This window comes from Doryrhamphus excisus, linkage group LG10 (genome assembly GCF_037039965.1).
Source record: "Doryrhamphus excisus strain RoL-2023G ecotype Guam linkage group LG10, RoL_Dexc_Guam_v1.1, whole genome shotgun sequence".
Lineage (NCBI taxonomy): Eukaryota > Metazoa > Chordata > Actinopteri > Syngnathiformes > Syngnathidae > Doryrhamphus > Doryrhamphus excisus.
Window position 1 is genome coordinate 4,425,291 of NC_136366.1, and position 17,208 is coordinate 4,442,498.

Genomic DNA, 17,208 nt, shown 5'->3' on the forward strand with positions numbered 1-17,208 from the left:
TAGAGGAAGCTAGTTCACATATACGGTAGGCTAGTTCAGGTAGACGAGGTGATACAGGCTAATTAGAGGAAGCTAGTTCACATATACTACGGTAAGCTAGTTCAGGTAGAAGAGGTGATTCCCATAACATTTTAACTTTTTATAATCATAAAATAATAACTTCCCTGTACTTTGGACAACCCTGGACTAGTTAAAACTTAAAGTTAGTCATGAGTAGAGCTATGCTAACCAGGCTAGGAGGGCAGACATGACATAAGATCGCTGACATAGGTTATGTTGATAAACATAGTAACTTAGTGTTTATTGGTTTGTGAACATATATTGTTAGCTTGATGAATTAATGTTTTCCATTTTACCAGGCGATAGACGGAGGAAGAAGATTTCCTTTTAGCCGCCATTCAGCCTTTGTCACCACAGGAGCCCGGGGTCGGAGGTTGCATGCACCCTCACCTTCTTAGACTTACCAGGAAGTTCAAAGTTCATCCCCAGTCTCAACAAGAAGGCTGGCCTCCTCGTTAGCACCACTTAGCCGTAGGATTGTGTATTTGACTTTTCTTACTTTCTTCTTCTTCTTCCATCTTGTCTTTCTGTCATCACACGTTGACCTCGCTTGCAAGACGTCTAAAGAAGACCTGGACGCTTCAGGACGTCTCGTTCAGCCGGAACATCTCGTGGTTGCTGGATTTAGGCTCACTAAACAGAGGTCAGCAGGTCGGGAGCCATCGCTTCCTCTTGGCTAATCTCCTCCCGCAGGAAACACCGGCACGGCAGGTGAGGAGTGAAGTAATATGAAAGCATCACACATCACTAAAAAATATGGCATTACAAAAATATCATATTTCAAAAAACTTTAAAAAAAATAACGCTAAAAGGAACTAATTAAGTCAAACAAAAATACCAAAACAAACTTCTTCACAAAAAAATCACAAAAAACAACCGTAAAAAAACACCATCACCAAAAAACACAAATAGAAATGAGAGAAAATATGAAAAGAGAAATAGAGAAAATAAAGAAAACTAAAGAAAAAATACAAAAAAATCACAAAAAAACCCAACAAACTACACAAATACATCAAAAAAACAACACAAAACCCCAATAATCACAAAAAGCACTTAAAATGATTTCTTTAACAAAATCACTTCAAAAAACACGAAAAAACAGCATAACTAAAAAAAACCACTAAATCACAAATAATTGAAAAAAACATCACCAAAATAATAAAAAAACAAAATAAAAAAAAATGCATAACAAATCTTAAAAAACACAAAATTCTCCCATTAAATCACAAAAATCTGAAAAAGTGAAAATTACAAAAAAAACAACACCCGGCATCACAAAAAAGATAAACAATCACAAAAAACATCACACAAAAACACGATATCACAAAAAAGAAAAACATTCAAGAACCCCCCTCTAAAAATCACTAAAAGCAACATAACAAAAAACACAAAATACTCACAGAAACTATCACAAATAAGATGGAAAACCAGTAGTAGTAGTAGTAGTACTATTAGTAATAGTAGTAGTGGAACACTGAAAAAAACAATTCAAAGAATCACAACGCTAAAAAAACTGTTGTTTGTTTTTTCTTTGGGCTTTTTACTGATTACGGAGTCGCCACAGCAGATCTTTTGGGTTTTTTTTATCCGCATACCGCAAAAAAAAAACATCACATCAAAAAAAATCACAGAAAAAACAAGAACAAGAAACAAAAATGTTCATCACTGAAAAACTGTAAAATGATTTACTAAAGAAAATGCTCATTATAAAAAAAATCACCATCACAAAAAAAGGCAAAAATTCACCAAAGCAAAGCTGTCACAGTGAGTATCATTGTCATGGAAACACACACACACACACACACACACACATACACACAGTAGCTCATCATGAGAACCAAAGTGGATCTTCTGCTCTTCCTGTTCTAAAACTTTTGTCTTCTATTAAACGAGATATTTCACTTTGACTTGTTGAGTGTGTTGACTTGTTTTCCCAGCGTGTGCGTGCACGAGAGGGTGTGCACGTGGAGCTCACCTGACCTCCTTCACGTCCACAAAATGCCGTGTTCAGAACCCGAGTGAGCGTGTGAGGTGGAACCAAAGTGTGAAAGGCACTCAGGGACTCGGGTGTCACTTCCTGTCAGGACCAAAATCAACAACGCCGTAAAAGCCCTCACAAAAGTTCCAAACATTCCCACACGTGGAATACACCTTAACAAAACCACACAATAGAATAGAATAGAATAGAATAGAATAGAATAGAATAGAATAGAATAGAATAGAATAGAATAGAATAGAATAGAATACCATGGTTTGCTACAACTAAAAATGGTTAATTCATGAAAATGTCAAGTATACAGTATACAGCATAATATACTACAGACTAACTACTATATCCATGGTAGTATAGAGTCTATTATAGACGAGGGTTTGTTTTTTTTGGGGGGGGGGCTATTGACTATATTCTTTGGCGTCTAAACGGGCTGGTGAGCTCCAACGCTTGACATTATTTGTTACATTTACATACATTATACTAGGTGCCAACAACATTATACTACACCGCATAATAAGTATTATATATAAAACATTTATTATTTAATTATAGCAGTATTTTTAGTATTATTTTATTTAAGGTAAACATTTGTAATGGGATTTTTTTTTTGCGTACCATGAATTTGTTTACATTTTTCCTTTCAGGTTGATCAAGGAAATTATTAAAAATGCTTAAAATAAAAAATGAATATTTCAGAATATTTTCTTAGTTGTATTTGTGACTTCTATATTTCAAATTAAAAAATTCCCACACATAAAATGTTTTTTTTTCGAAGAACACACACACGTATTCCATGAAATAAAAACACGCCAAAAATTCATATTTAATTTTTTTATGTTGCAAAATAATTTTCTGGAGCATTACAAATGTGGATATGTCATTCAACTAATTGTTTTAGTATAAAAAAAATATATTTGAGTTTTGAATTGAATGAAAACCTCCATGTTGGAAACTTTTAACAAATTTGAAAACATTTTTCTTGTTTTTTAATAATAATAACAGATAAGATAAGAAAATAAGAAGTGTGAAAAAAAATTTAATTGTCATTTTAATGTTCAAATGTTTAAGGCTGACAGTAATAATAATAATAATGAAAAATGTCAATGTTGTTTCAATGTTCTAATAATAGTAAAATGTTTTGTCATTTCAATGTCATTTGGCATGCAGATGTCATATCGAATGTCATGAAAAAGTAAAAATAAAAAATTACAATATTCACAATATTTTCTTGGTTTTATTTGTGACTTATTTATTTTAAATGAAAAATTCACACACATAAAATGTTTTTTTCGAAGAACACACACACGTATTCAATGAAATAAAAACACGCCAAAAATTCATATTTAATTTTTTTCTATTGCAAAATAATTTTCTGGAGCATTACAAATGTGGATATGTCATTCAATTAATTGTTTTAGAAGAAAAAAATATTTTTAAGTTTTTTATCTTTAAGTTTTGAATTAAATGAAAACCTCCATGGTGGAAACTTTTAACAAAAGTTGAAAACATTTTTCTTGTTTTTAAATAATAATAATAACAATGATAAGAAAATGCTGATATTTGAAAAAAAAAATTATTGTCATTTTAATGTTCAAATATTTAAGGCTGACAGTAACAATAATAATAATAATAATGACAAATTTCAATGTTGTTTCAATGTTCTAATAATAGTAAAATGTTTTGTCATTTCAATGTTGTTTTTCGTGTCAATTTAATGTTTAAAAGTCGTTTCATATTTAATAATGTACTTCATAATTCATAATAATAATAACAATTCTAGTAATGCAATGTTTGAATGTTATTTTTAAGTCATTTCAATGTTGTTTATAAATAATAATAATTACAATAATAGTAATAATAAAATGTTATTTTTAGTGTTTTAATGTTGTTTAAGTTTCATATCCTAAAAATAATAAGAATAGTCATATGAATGCTGTTTTTGATGATTTATTGTGCGATGCCCCGTCGGGTCAACACGTCGCTAAAAAAGACTAAACAAGACTTTTCTATTGGCAAACAAACAAGACAAGAAAATGAAAAAAAAAAAAAAATGGCGTCCGGATTGCTCGCTCCCCCGCCCTCGGCAGAAGATCGCGTGCAGAATCCAGGCGGCGGCGAAGCGTTCCCGAGCGACGTGACCCTCCTTCGCTGGAGACGCACTGAGCATGCTCAGTAGCAGCTTTCCGTGACAGCGCTAATCGTCTGCACGGATCGCTGGCGCGCCGTCGCCTTCAATTACGATGAACGCCGCCATTTTGACTTTTTATTCTTTGATGGCGTGCTGACGTCTGATTGGACAACTCGGCTTTTACTCGCCTCGACCTTACCGACCACTACTAAAAGCAAGGAAGCGAGGAAGGAATGAAGGAAGGAAGGGAACACTCACACACTTTTTCATTTCCTCGCAAACACACACACACACACACATACACACATCGTTTGACTGACAGCTTGCTCTTTGTTCAAACAGATTCTTAGCTTTAACAACGAGAGGTCAGAGGTCACTCACAGATTTACTTTGAAAACCAAATGAACGACAATGCGAAGGACCGGGCAACTTTCACTTTCACTAACCACAGTACGCACAAGAAATACACAAAGATTAGTCGAAGGACGGATCAGCCAGTGATATGCAAAATGCTAGCACCTTGCAAGCTAGCGCAAGGTACCAAAACTGCAGTTCTGCAGCAGTGGTACATCGTACCATATAAATGTATGCAATTGCATTTGAGGATAACAGCTACAATGCTAACACACTAACAGATAGCATGCTAGCACCTAACAAGATGTCACGAAACAAATTGTCAGAAGTTGCTTGGCAGCTTTCTACTGAACTGATAACGCCATGTAAATAATTTAGTATAATTTATTTTTTATTTTTATAATTCATTTTAATATAATTTATTTATAATGTTGCCTAATTAATTTTGTATAATTAATTTATAATTTATTTATTTAATTTAAATAATTTCTCCCGTGTTTGCGTGGGTTTTCTCCGGGTACTCCAGTTTCCTCCCACATTCCAAAAACATGCTAGGTTAATTGGCTACTCTAAAATTTCCACTGGTATGAATGTGAGTGTGAATGGTTGTTTGTCTATATGTGCCCTGTGATTGGCTGGCCACCAGTCCAGGGTGTACCCTGCCTCTCGCCCGAAGATGCAACATGCCCGCGACCCTCGTGAGGATAAGTGGTAGAAAATGAATGAATGGATAATGTAAGTACAATGCTAACTGTTAGCATGCTAGCACCTTGCGAGAGAGCACAGAAAGTTCTATGGCAATATTATCGTGACTTGACTTCATTCTTTGTATGTAAGCATGATTTCAAGTGAGGATATGATGAAAATGCTAACAATGGTAAGATATGTATATGTATACATATCAATGCTAAGATATGTATACAAGATATGTATACAACATTTGTATACAACATTTGTATACAACATTTGTATACAACATTGAGTATACGAAGTCCCAAAGTGTTCTTACAGAGTGCCATGTCAATGTATGTTTTTTAATGTGAGGATGAGAACTACAGTTAGCAGTTAGCATGCTAACACCAAACAAAATGGCACTAAACAAACTAGAACTAGAAAGTTGCATTATGCAATGTAAATATTCACATTTTTACATTAGTAAAAATGCTAACCCTTAGCATGCTAGCACCTAGCTAGATAGCACAAAAAAATCCCACGGCAGTGATTGTACTTCATTCTATGTATGTATACATGATTTCAAATAATAACTAATAACTAAAATGCTAACCATGCTAACAGCTAGCATCATAGCACCTGACTTCTGAACATTCATTCATTTTCTACCGCTTTTCCTCACGAGAGTCGCAGGGGTGCTGGAGCCTATCCCAGCTGGCGAGAGGTGGGGTACACCCTGGACTGGTGGCCAGCCAATCACAGGGCACATATAGACAAACAACCATTCACACTCACATTCATACCTATGGACAATTTGGAGTCACTAATTAACCTAGCATGTTTTTGGAATGTGGGAGGAAACCGGAGTACCCGGAGAGAACCCACGCATGCACGGGGAGAACATGCAAACTCCACACAGAGATGGCCAAGGGTGGAATTGAACTCGGGTCTCCTCGCTGTGAGACCGCCGTGCAGCCTGACTAGACAACAGTTGCCTGTGATTAATTCTACCTGATAAACTGTGACTTAATAAATATGGCTTTTGTAACATTGCTACAATGTTCACAATTTAATGCGAGGATAATAGCTACAATGCTAACATGCTAATAGCATATAGCATAATAAAGTTAGCATTAGACATGCTGATGCTGACTAATAAACATATGGCATTAGCCTCATTGGTGCTAATAAGGTTAAAGCGAAAAGGCATATAGAATTTGTCACACTAGTGCTAATAACGTGCTAACATGCTAATTCATTTGCCACACTGGCAATAATAAATATATAGCCTTAGTCATGCTGATGTTGACTAGTAAACATATGGTATTAGCCTCATTGGTGCTAATAAGGTTAAAGCTAAAAGGCATGTAGAATTTGTCAAACTAGTACTAATAACATGCTAACATGCTAATTAATTTGCCACACTGGCAATAATATATATATAGCGTTAGTCATGCTGATGTTGACTAATAAACATATGGTATTAGCCTCATTGGTGCTAATAAGGTTAAAGCTAAAAGGCATATAGAATTTGTCACACTAGTGCTAAAAACATGCTAACATGCTAATTCATTTGCCACACTTGCACTAATAAATATATAGCATTGGCCATGCTGGTGCTAATAAACATGCTAACAAGAGCACCAAACAAGATGGCATGAAATGAATGACAGAAGTTTGCATCACACCATGTAAATATTAACATTTTTACATATAAGTAAAATAACTAACGTTAGCATGCTATCACCTAGCTGGATAGCACAGAAAGTCCTACTTTCTGTTATTTTAGTTAAATAAAGTTTGGAAAAAAGTACCAGAGGGGAGGGGCTGCTCTTCCACTCCAGTTGACGCAAAAGCTCAGGAAACGTGATTTCACTCACCCTTTTCTCATGGCGACACGGCATAAACAAAAGATTTGAGTATACATTTTTTTTGCCCGAGAGAAAGTACGGAAGTGTGTGAACAACACAAGATATTCAGCGCGTTGCTGCGTGAGCAAATGCCCGACCCACAGAGCCTGGAAAATGAGGCGTTTCAGGGTACGTTCCTAATCTACTCACCTTCTTTTTGACTTTGTTTGTAAACAACATCGCTATGGTTATGTGAAATGTTAGCGATGTTAGCGATGTTAGCAAAATACAGCAATGTAAAATATTACGAGGCGATGCTAGCTCATAACCAAAAGCTCCAAAACACAAACATGACAAACGGCGGTCGGAAAAACTAAGTTAGTCAAGTTCACAAATACGTCATAGGACATGACCTCTTGTTAGCGTTAGCGCTGCCTAACCCGCAGCCCGGCCACGTTCCAACAGGCTTGCTTCCAGGTTTTACTGTCTGTGCTAGGGACACACACACACACATAGATTACTACTAGGCAAGGTTAGCTAGCTAGCACCTAGCCGTCGCTAATTGAGGCTAATGATCATTAACGTGATGACACTTATGTGACATCATCATCAACTGTTAAAAAAAGACACATTTTAGTTCAAAACATTTGTTTGCTCATTAGCATGTAGCGACTTGTTAGCGGCACTGTGGTGTTATTTTTTTTTGGGGGGGGGATTAGGATTAGGCGGTACATCTGGCGTGCTTGATGACGTGTGATGTAATCGAGGTAACGAGGCGGCGTGGGAAGCCAGAGGAGGAGGTCTTTGTGGGACGGCGGGAGGACGAGCGCCAGAGGACGAGGACGCGGCTGCTACCTTGACCTCTCCTTGTGGGGGGGCGGCGACGGGGTTAAGCAAACAGGTCGCAGCTTTGACAATAATCCCGGGCCGGACCGTCAGCGTGATGCTAGGACGCTCTTCTCTGCCCCCGCTGTTGTTCTAAGGAAGCTGGGAGGGAGCCTGACCCCCTGACCCCCACCCCGCCGCCCCCTCCCCCAACCAGACCAACACACCCCAACTTCATCATCCGCCATTTCAGACATTCAAGGAAACTTTCACCCAAAGCTAACTTCTCACTCTTCTTTTAGGGAGGGAGCTACAAAGCACAGCTAGCATCTTGTATTAGCAGCAGTGCATTTTAGCTTGCAGAGCATTAGCCACATGATGCTAATATAACACAGAATGTTAGCTGTACTGTTGAACATGCTAATAACAATAAACCAGTTAATGAACATCTAGAATTAGCCACACTGGGGCTAATAAAAATGCTAACACAAATATAGCATTAGTAACACTGGTGCTAGTAAACATATAGCATTAGTCACATTGGCGCTAATAAACATCTAGCATGAGCCACCAAACATGCTATTAAATATATAGCATTAGCCACATTGGTGCTGGTAACCATGCTAATACACATATAGTAGCATTAGCCCTGCTGGTGCTAATAAACATGCTAATAAACATATAGCATTAGCCACACTGATGCTAATAAAACACAGAATGTTAGCTGTGCTGTTGAACATGCTCATAACAATAATAAACCAGTTACTGAACATCTAGAATTAGCCACACTTGTGCAAATAAAAATGCAAACAAAAATATAGATGCTATAGCATGCTGGTGCTAGTAAACATGTAGCATTAGTCACGTTGGTGCTAATAAACATGCTATTAATCATATAGCATTATCCACGTTGGTGCTGGTAACCATGCTAATACACATATAGTCGCATTAGCCATGCTGGTGCTAATAAACATGCTAATAAACATATAGCATTAGCCACACTGGTGGGAGTAGACATATAACATTGGCCACGTTGGTGCTAATACACATATAGCATAAAAAACTTAGCATTAGACATGCTGATGTTGACTAATAAACATATGGTATTAGCCTCATTGGTGCTAATAAGGTTAAAGCTAAAAGGCATATAGAATTTGTCACACTAGTGCTAATAACATGCTAACATGCTAATTCATTTGCCACACTTGCACTTATAAATATATAGCATTACCCATGCTGGTGCTAATAAACATGCTAATAAACATATAGCATTAGCCACACCGGTGGGAGTAAACATATAACATTGGCCACATTGGTGCTAACACCCATATAGCATAATAAACTTAGCATTAGACATGCTGATGCTGACTAATAAACATATGGTATTAGCCTCATTGGTGCTAATAAGGTTAAAGCTAAAAGGTATATAGAATTTGTCACACTAGTGCTAATAACATGCTAACATGCTAATTCATTTGCCACACTGGCACTAATAAATATATAGCATTAGCCATGTGGATGCTGACATGCATACTAATAAACATATGACATGATGCACACTGATGTTGATCAACATGCTAATGAAGTTATAGCATTAGCTACGGTGGTAACAAACATGTAGCATTAGCCACGCTGGCGCTAATAAAAATATAGCATCAGTGATGTTTTGTCAGCATGTTGTGAGGAAGAAGAATGAAATGACGTGATGTTTTGACTTGTTGAAGAGGAAAGTGCTGATGGCGGAGAAGGTATAGGGGCTGTCGGGGGGCTGCATGGTGGCTGCCTGTGGTCACATGACACCACTGAGATGTTCCTGATGGGACTTTGGACCCTCATGAGCTCGATAGAAAAGTTCAAAGCAGATTGAGGAGTGAAAGGCGAGCTGGAATGCACTTGGATGGCTACGCTACGCTAGCAGTGCTAACGTTGCTAATGGTCCTTCTGGCTCCTCGCCAACACTTTTCCTCCGCTCTTCAATGTGACCCCTGCCGACCTCTGGAGCTTCTTTTTCATCTCTTTGTTGCTTTTGCAACTGTGACCTCTGCTAGCTAGCTATCTGAACTAACTTCCTGCCACTAATCTATCTGCTGAGGGAACACTTCCTGGATTAGGACCCCCTGTGGAGGACACCATCACCATCATCTTCACGTGAGACATTCCTTCCAGAAGTTTCTGTGTGTTCTTGTAGGAACCTGCTTCTTTTCCAAGAACATTGGAGAACGTTCTAGAGAACTTTCACCAAGAATGTCACCTTATAAGTAAAACAAAATAAAAAAAAATATATATATATATAATTAAAAAAATAATAATAATAAAAAAAAACAAACATAAAAAAATACAAAAATGACAAAATTACTAAAATAAAAAACATTTTTTACAAGTAAAAAAAATATGCTAAAGGTTACTACCACCAACAAGTCGCTATAATCAACAAGCTGCTAACATTAACCGTTTGCTAACACCAACAAATCACTAACATTAACAAGTCGCTACTACCAACAAAGCGCTAACACAAAGTCATTAACACTAACCAGTTGCTAACAACAATAATAAGTCGCTAACACCGATAGCTCGCTAGCATTAATAAGACGCTAACATCAACAGGTCAAGGATGCTAACAAGTTGCTAGCACCAACAATTTAGTAATATTAAGAAGTAAATATTACTATTACTGACTTTTTGGTGTTAGCTAATTTTAAATATTTTTAAAAATTTGTAATTTTATTATTGTTAGCAACTTTTTGGTTGGTGTTAACTTCTTAGTGTTAGCGACTTCTTGGTGTTGGCGACTTGTTAATTTTAACAACTTGTTGTTGGTGTTAGCATCTTGTTAAAGTTAGTGACTTGGTGTTAGCTAATTTTAAATATTTAAAAAAAAATTTTTTTTTATTATTGTTAGCAACTTTTTGGTTGGTGTTAACTTTTTAGTGTTAGCGACTTGTTGGTGTTGGCGACTTGTTATTATTATCAACTTTTTAATGTTAACAACTTGTTGTTGGTGTTAGCATCTTGTTAAAGTTAGTGACTTGGTGTAAGCTAATTTTAAATATTTTTTAATAATTTTAATTTTATTATTGTTAGCAACTTTTTGGTTAGTATTATCTTCTTAGTGTTAACGACTTGTTGGTGTTAGCAACTTGTTAAAGTTAGTGACTTGGTGTTAGCTAATTTTAAATATTTTGAAGAAATTTACATTTTATTATTGTTAGCAACTTTTTGGTTGGTGTTAACTTCTTAGTGTTAGCGACTTGTTAATGTTAACAACTTGTTGTTGGTGTTAGCATCTTGTTAAAGTTAGTGACTTGGTGTTAGCGACTTGTTGATGTTGGCAAACTGTTAATTTGTTAATTTTAGCAACTTGTTGGAACCCTGTCATGTTAGGGACTTGTTTCTGTTCCTTTAGCATCATTTGTTTACATCTAGTGACAACATGTTGGCTGCTAGCTGTTGTCTTCTAGAAAGTTCTCCAGTGTTCTTCACAGAAAAGACATGGAAGAAAAATGAGGTCACTGAAAATCTTTGAACACAACATTTGCATAAAAGTGGCTGACCTTGATGGTCCGCTTGGAAGCGATCACTTCCTGCTGCCAGCATAAGCTCCGCCTCCAGGAAGCACACACACATGTTTCTGTTTTGGACTTCTGCTCTGGCTCTTTGGTTCTGGTCCAAGTGGATCATCGCAGTGCAGTGTCTCGTTTGGTTCTCCCGCTGTGCTTGAGCTCCAGCAGCTGTCAATCAAAGAGATGATTGAAGTGTGAGGAGACAGACACTAACATCTGTCTGCACGGGAATTAACGTGCCATCACATTCCAGATGTTTCACTCCGCCTTTCGCAATGAGATGACTCTTTTCTCGTTGCCATGGCAACCGCCTGCACCAGGATGGAGGCCAAAGCAGAAAGCTCGGCAACTCAATTAGCAACTCGTTGGTGTTCATTTGTTAGTGTTAGCAACTTGTTGATGTTAGCGACTTGTACTAGCTTTTATCAACTTGTTAATGTTAGCGACTTGTACTAGCTGTTATCAACTTGTTAATGTTAGCGACTTGTACTAGCTGTTATCAACTTGTTAATGTTAGCGACTTGTACTAGCTTTTATCATCTTGTTAATGTTAGCGACTTGTACTAGCTGTTATCAACTTGTTAATGTTAGCGACTTGTACTAGCTGTTATCAACTTATTAATGTTAGCGACTTGTGCTAGCTGTTATCAACTTGTTAGTGTTAGCGACTTGTACTAGCTGTTATCAACTTGTTAATGTTAGCACCTTGTTAGTGTTGTCAAATTGTTAATGTTAGCAACTTGTACTAGCTGTTATCAACTTGTTAATGTTAGCGACTTGTACTAGCTGTTATCAACTTGTTAATGTTAGCGACTTGTACTAGCTGTTATCAACTTATTAATGTTAGCGACTTGTGCTAGCTGTTATCAACTTGTTAGTGTTAGCGACTTGTACTAGCTGTTATCAACTTGTTAATGTTAGCACCTTGTTAGTGTTGTCAAATTGTTAATGTTAGCAACTTGTACTAGCTGTTATCAACTTGTTAATGTTAGCACCTTGTTAGTGTTGCCAAATTGTTAATGTTAGCGACTTGTACTAGCTGTTATCAACTTGTTAATGTTAGCACCTTGTTAGTGTTGTCAAATTGTTAATGTTAGCGACTTGTACTAGCTGTTATCAACTTGTTAGCGACTTGTACTAGCTGTTATCAACTTGTTAATGTTAGCGACTTGTACTAGCTTTGATCAATTTGTTAATGTTAGCGACTTGTACTAGCTTTTATCATCTTGTTAATGTTAGCGACTTGTACTAGCTGTTATCAACTTGTTAATGTTAGCGACTTGTGCTAGCTGTTATCAATTTGTTAGTGTTAGCGACTTGTGCTAGCTGTTATCAATTTGTTAGTGTTAGCGACTTGTACTAGCTGTTATCAACTTGTTAATGTTAGCGACTTGTGCTAGCTGTTATCAATTTGTTAGTGTTAGCGACTTGTACTAGCTTTTATCAGCTTGTTAATGTTAGCGACTTGTACTAGCTGTTATCAACTTGTTAATGTTAGCGACTTGTACTAGCTGTTATCAACTTATTAATGTTAGCGACTTGTGCTAGCTGTTATCAACTTGTTAGTGTTAGCGACTTGTACTAGCTTTTATCAACTTGTTAATGTTAGCGACTTGTAATAGCTGTTATCAACTTGTTAATGTTATCGACTTGTTGGTGATATCATCTTGTTAATGTTAGCAACTTGTACTAGGTGTTATCAACTTGTTAATGCTAGCAACTTGTTGGTGTGACCAACTTGTTAATGTTAGCGACTTGTACTAGCTGTTATCAACTTGTTAGTGTTAGCGACTTGTACTAGCTGTTATCAACTTGTTAGTGTTAGCACCTTGTTAGTGTTGTCAAATTGTTAATGTTAGCGACTTGTACTCGCTGCTATCAACTTGTTAGTGTTAGCGACTTGTACTAGCTGTTATCAACTTGTTAATGTTAGCACCTTGTTAGTGTTGTCAAATTGTTAATGTTAGCGACTTGTACTCGCTGTTATCAACTTGTTAATGTTAGCGACTTGTATTAGCTGTTATCAACTTGTTAATGTTAGCACCTTGTTAGTGTTGTCAAATTGTTAATGTTAGCGACTTGTACTAACTGTTATCAACTTGTCAATGTTAGCGACTTGTGCTAGCTGTTATCAATTTGTTAATGTTAGCGACTTGTACTAGCTGTTATCAACTTGTTAATGTTAGCGACTTGTGCTAGCTGTTATCAATTTGTTAATGTTAGCGACTTGTACTAGCTGTTATCAATTTGTTAATGTTAGTGACTTGTACTAGCTTTTATCAACTTGTTAATGTTAGCGACTTGTACTAGCTGTTATCAACTTGTTAATGTTAGCGACTTGTACTAGCTGTTATCAACTTGTTAATGTTAGCGACTTGTACTAGCTGTTATCAACTTGTTAATGTTAGCGACTTGTACTAGCTGTTATCAACTTGTTAATGTTAGCGACTTGTACTAGCTGTTATCAACTTGTTAATGTTAGCGACTTGTTGACGTTATCAACTTGTTAATGTTAGCGACTTGTTAATGTTAGCGACTTGTTAATGTTCGTGACTTGTACTAGCTGTCATCAACTTGTTAATGTCAGCGACTTGTTTGTGTTATCAACTTGTTAATGTCAGCGACTTGTTTGTGTTATCAACTTGTTAATGTTAGCGACTTGTTAATGTTAGTGACTTGTTGCTGCTGCTGTGCAATGCAAATTTCCCCAATGAGGGACGAATATCTTATCTTATCTTGTTAATGTTAGCAACTTGTTCGTGTTATCAACTTGTTTGAGGTGGACGGAGTGCCATTGCATCCAGGTATTCCTGAGCTCCACGGCACCAGCTGTGCTATGTTATCACTTTCACCGTTCATACACGGTAAGTCAGAGGTCTTCAACCAGTAGCTCCTAAGCACTTTTCAATGAGTTCTCCAAAGACGTACTACTACTATAGACCTAATAAGCACAAATCCAAAGAAACACAGCTAGAATAGGTGCAGATTCTGGAAGATCTAGAAAGCTTTCTGTGCGGGTTATTGTGTGTAGCTGCTCTATAGGAGTCCACAACTCAATACAAAGGGTCGAAAAATGAGCATAATACTCGGTCCCCTTTAATTTGCTAGTGTTAGCAACTTGTTGCTGTTATCAAGTTGTTGGTACTAGCGACTTGTTGGTGTTAGCGAACCTGTTGATGTAGCCACTTGTTGGTGCTAAAAGGTGATGTAGTGGTGAGACGTTTTCAAGTCAGTCTGCCCGGCAACAACCGAGTCTTCAGAGTATGATCAGACATCTGGAAGCCATGACAATCAGTACTGGGAAGACCTCAGAGACACAAACACACACAAACACACACAAACACACACAAACGTTGATGATTGTGGAAATGAGCGTAACATTTTCAGTACCGGAAACGAGAGCTGCTCATCAGCTAGCCTGCTGAGGTTAGCACAAAGCAAAAAAAAAAAAAAAAAGCCATCTACGTGACATTCTACACAACGCGCTACAACAACACGCCGCCATGTTGTGGAAAATACAAACGGTCTTGTCATGTTCCGCCGTTCCACCATCTTTGTTGTTAGGCCACAGCTCGTCTGACCACCAAGCCTCTCCAGCTCGCAGCTGCTAACGACCCCCGACGGCCTCGCACAATAGAGCGCACGTCTGTACGCACACACACACACCCACACATACAGAGGGCAGTCAGATGAAACAAGATGGCGGCTACTGGAGCGTAGACGGCGAGGTCAGCGTGTGTTTGGAAGCTGCTGGAAAACAGTGGCTTGGAAAAATCAAAGGAACAAAAGAGCCGGGACGCTCATACACACACACACACACACACACACACAGGTGTGAACTCACAGAGAACGGTGGAATCAGTAAAGTTGTGACGTGGCACAAAGTCGCGGGGGCCCTGGCGGAACGTGCTAGCGGGAGACAAAATGGCGGCAAGTGGACGGTCGCCATGGTGATGTGTGTCTGCGTCTTGTAGGACGTTTGGTCTTTTCCAGGACGTTCCTCTGCGGCTCCTCGTCAAGGCAAGTCTTTTCTTCAGCACGCCATCTTTAAGGTCGTCTTGGCGCTCTCCCACGTCAAACTTTATTGCAAAGGTTAAAAATAACATTTGTTAGCCACAAGCAGCGGGAAGATGAAAGCTTGGATGGAATATTAGCTCTCAAGAAATATTTATTTTATTGAAATATTGTTGACCTTGCTCATTTTTACTTGAAATGTTTATGAGACAATCCTTATATTATATTATTATATTAATATTATTATTATTATATAATATTATATAATAATTTTATTATTATATATTATATTAACATACTAAACTATCATCTCCTCTTTGTCACCTGCTGGACAAAGCGTTAATAAAAATGTTTTCAATATTTTGTAAATATTCGCATAGTTTTATTTTGTTAGAATTGTTATATTAATTAAATATTGTTATATATAAATTGTGATATTTTTTCAATCTGATTTACACACAACGTGTTTACATTACTACTTATGTTCTTCTTCGTGGTAGCGACGCATCTTCATTTCTTTATTTTATTCAACATCACGCGATGTTTCAGTTCTACTTTTTTCATTCAGTGAAGCGTTTTCAAAATAAAAGAATGGAATATGTTTGTAAAAAATAAATATGGACAATTTATTTAAGTGTCCATTCAAATGTGATGAATAAAAAATTACAAGGAGATTTTTAAAGTCTGGCAACGTACTTCACTGACATAAAGTGTGTGTGTGTGTGTGTGTGTGTATTTTATTTCTAAATTTGCTGGGAGTAAAAATGAAAATACGGCGTTAAAAAAATCTCTCTTTTCTTATTTTTGAAAAATCAAGAAAAAAACTGATTTCAAAGAAAATATCTTATCAATAAAATTATTAAATCCAGTTTTCAGCAAAGAAAAATATATTTTTATGTGTTTTAGTTTTATGTTATAATCCACAAAAAAGCCCAAAATTAATACAAAGGAGGACATGAATTTGTAAATAACGTGAAAATAATATGAAACTGTTGTAAAGAATAATAAGTCCTATTCAAATAAGGAAAAAGATGAAAGAAACAAAAAACGTTTTTCGTTTTTAGACGGGGTCAATAAAACAAAAAGCAGTAATAATAATTATGATATATACTACATGAATAATATGTATTTCATGTCATTTTTTAATTATTATTATTATTATTATTATTATAGCAACATGAGTGATATTATGTTGATATATAAATGTAATAGTATGACATGTTTTACACTGTAAAATAAACTTGTACTTGTATTACATGATGATGTCATATCACGTACATTCTACATACAATCACTGATTATTGTTTTTTCATTGTTATAATAATAATAATTATGTTATGTTATGACCCCTGTCATTGCTAATGTGTTAGCACATTAAGCTGGTGTGGCTAGCATGTTTATGCACACAACCTTCATCGTGTGTGTGTGTGTGTGTGTGTGTTACCCGACGCACACAACTTATATTGTACGCACGTGTGTGTGTTCCTAGATGACGTCATGATGAGAAAAGTAACTTGTATTAGTGTAGGAACACGTGTGTGTGTGTGTGTATGTACAGTACATATACAGTACGTGTGTGTGTACGTTGGGACGTAGCCAGCAAGGGAGACGGTTTGGCGGGCAGCCAGGACAGACCCACCCCGAGACGTCCCGGAGACTGACCTGGAGACCCACCTGTCACTCTGAATGTCCGTCAAACACACACACACACACACAGCTACACGAGCACTTATGACTAACCCCATTAGCTTA

General features: G+C 36.8%; 1 long non-coding RNA gene across 1 annotated transcript; it reads right to left on the reverse strand.

The window, feature by feature from the left end:
* Positions 1 to 11,041: 11,041 nt before the first annotated feature.
* Positions 11,042 to 15,278, reverse strand: LOC131105433 (uncharacterized). The gene is made up of 3 exons (XR_013629228.1): positions 14,613 to 15,278; positions 11,434 to 11,610; positions 11,042 to 11,356 (listed from the first exon to the last, which is right to left on the reverse strand). It is a non-coding gene; the product is annotated as an uncharacterized LOC131105433 (long non-coding RNA).
* Positions 15,279 to 17,208: the final 1,930 nt, after the last annotated feature.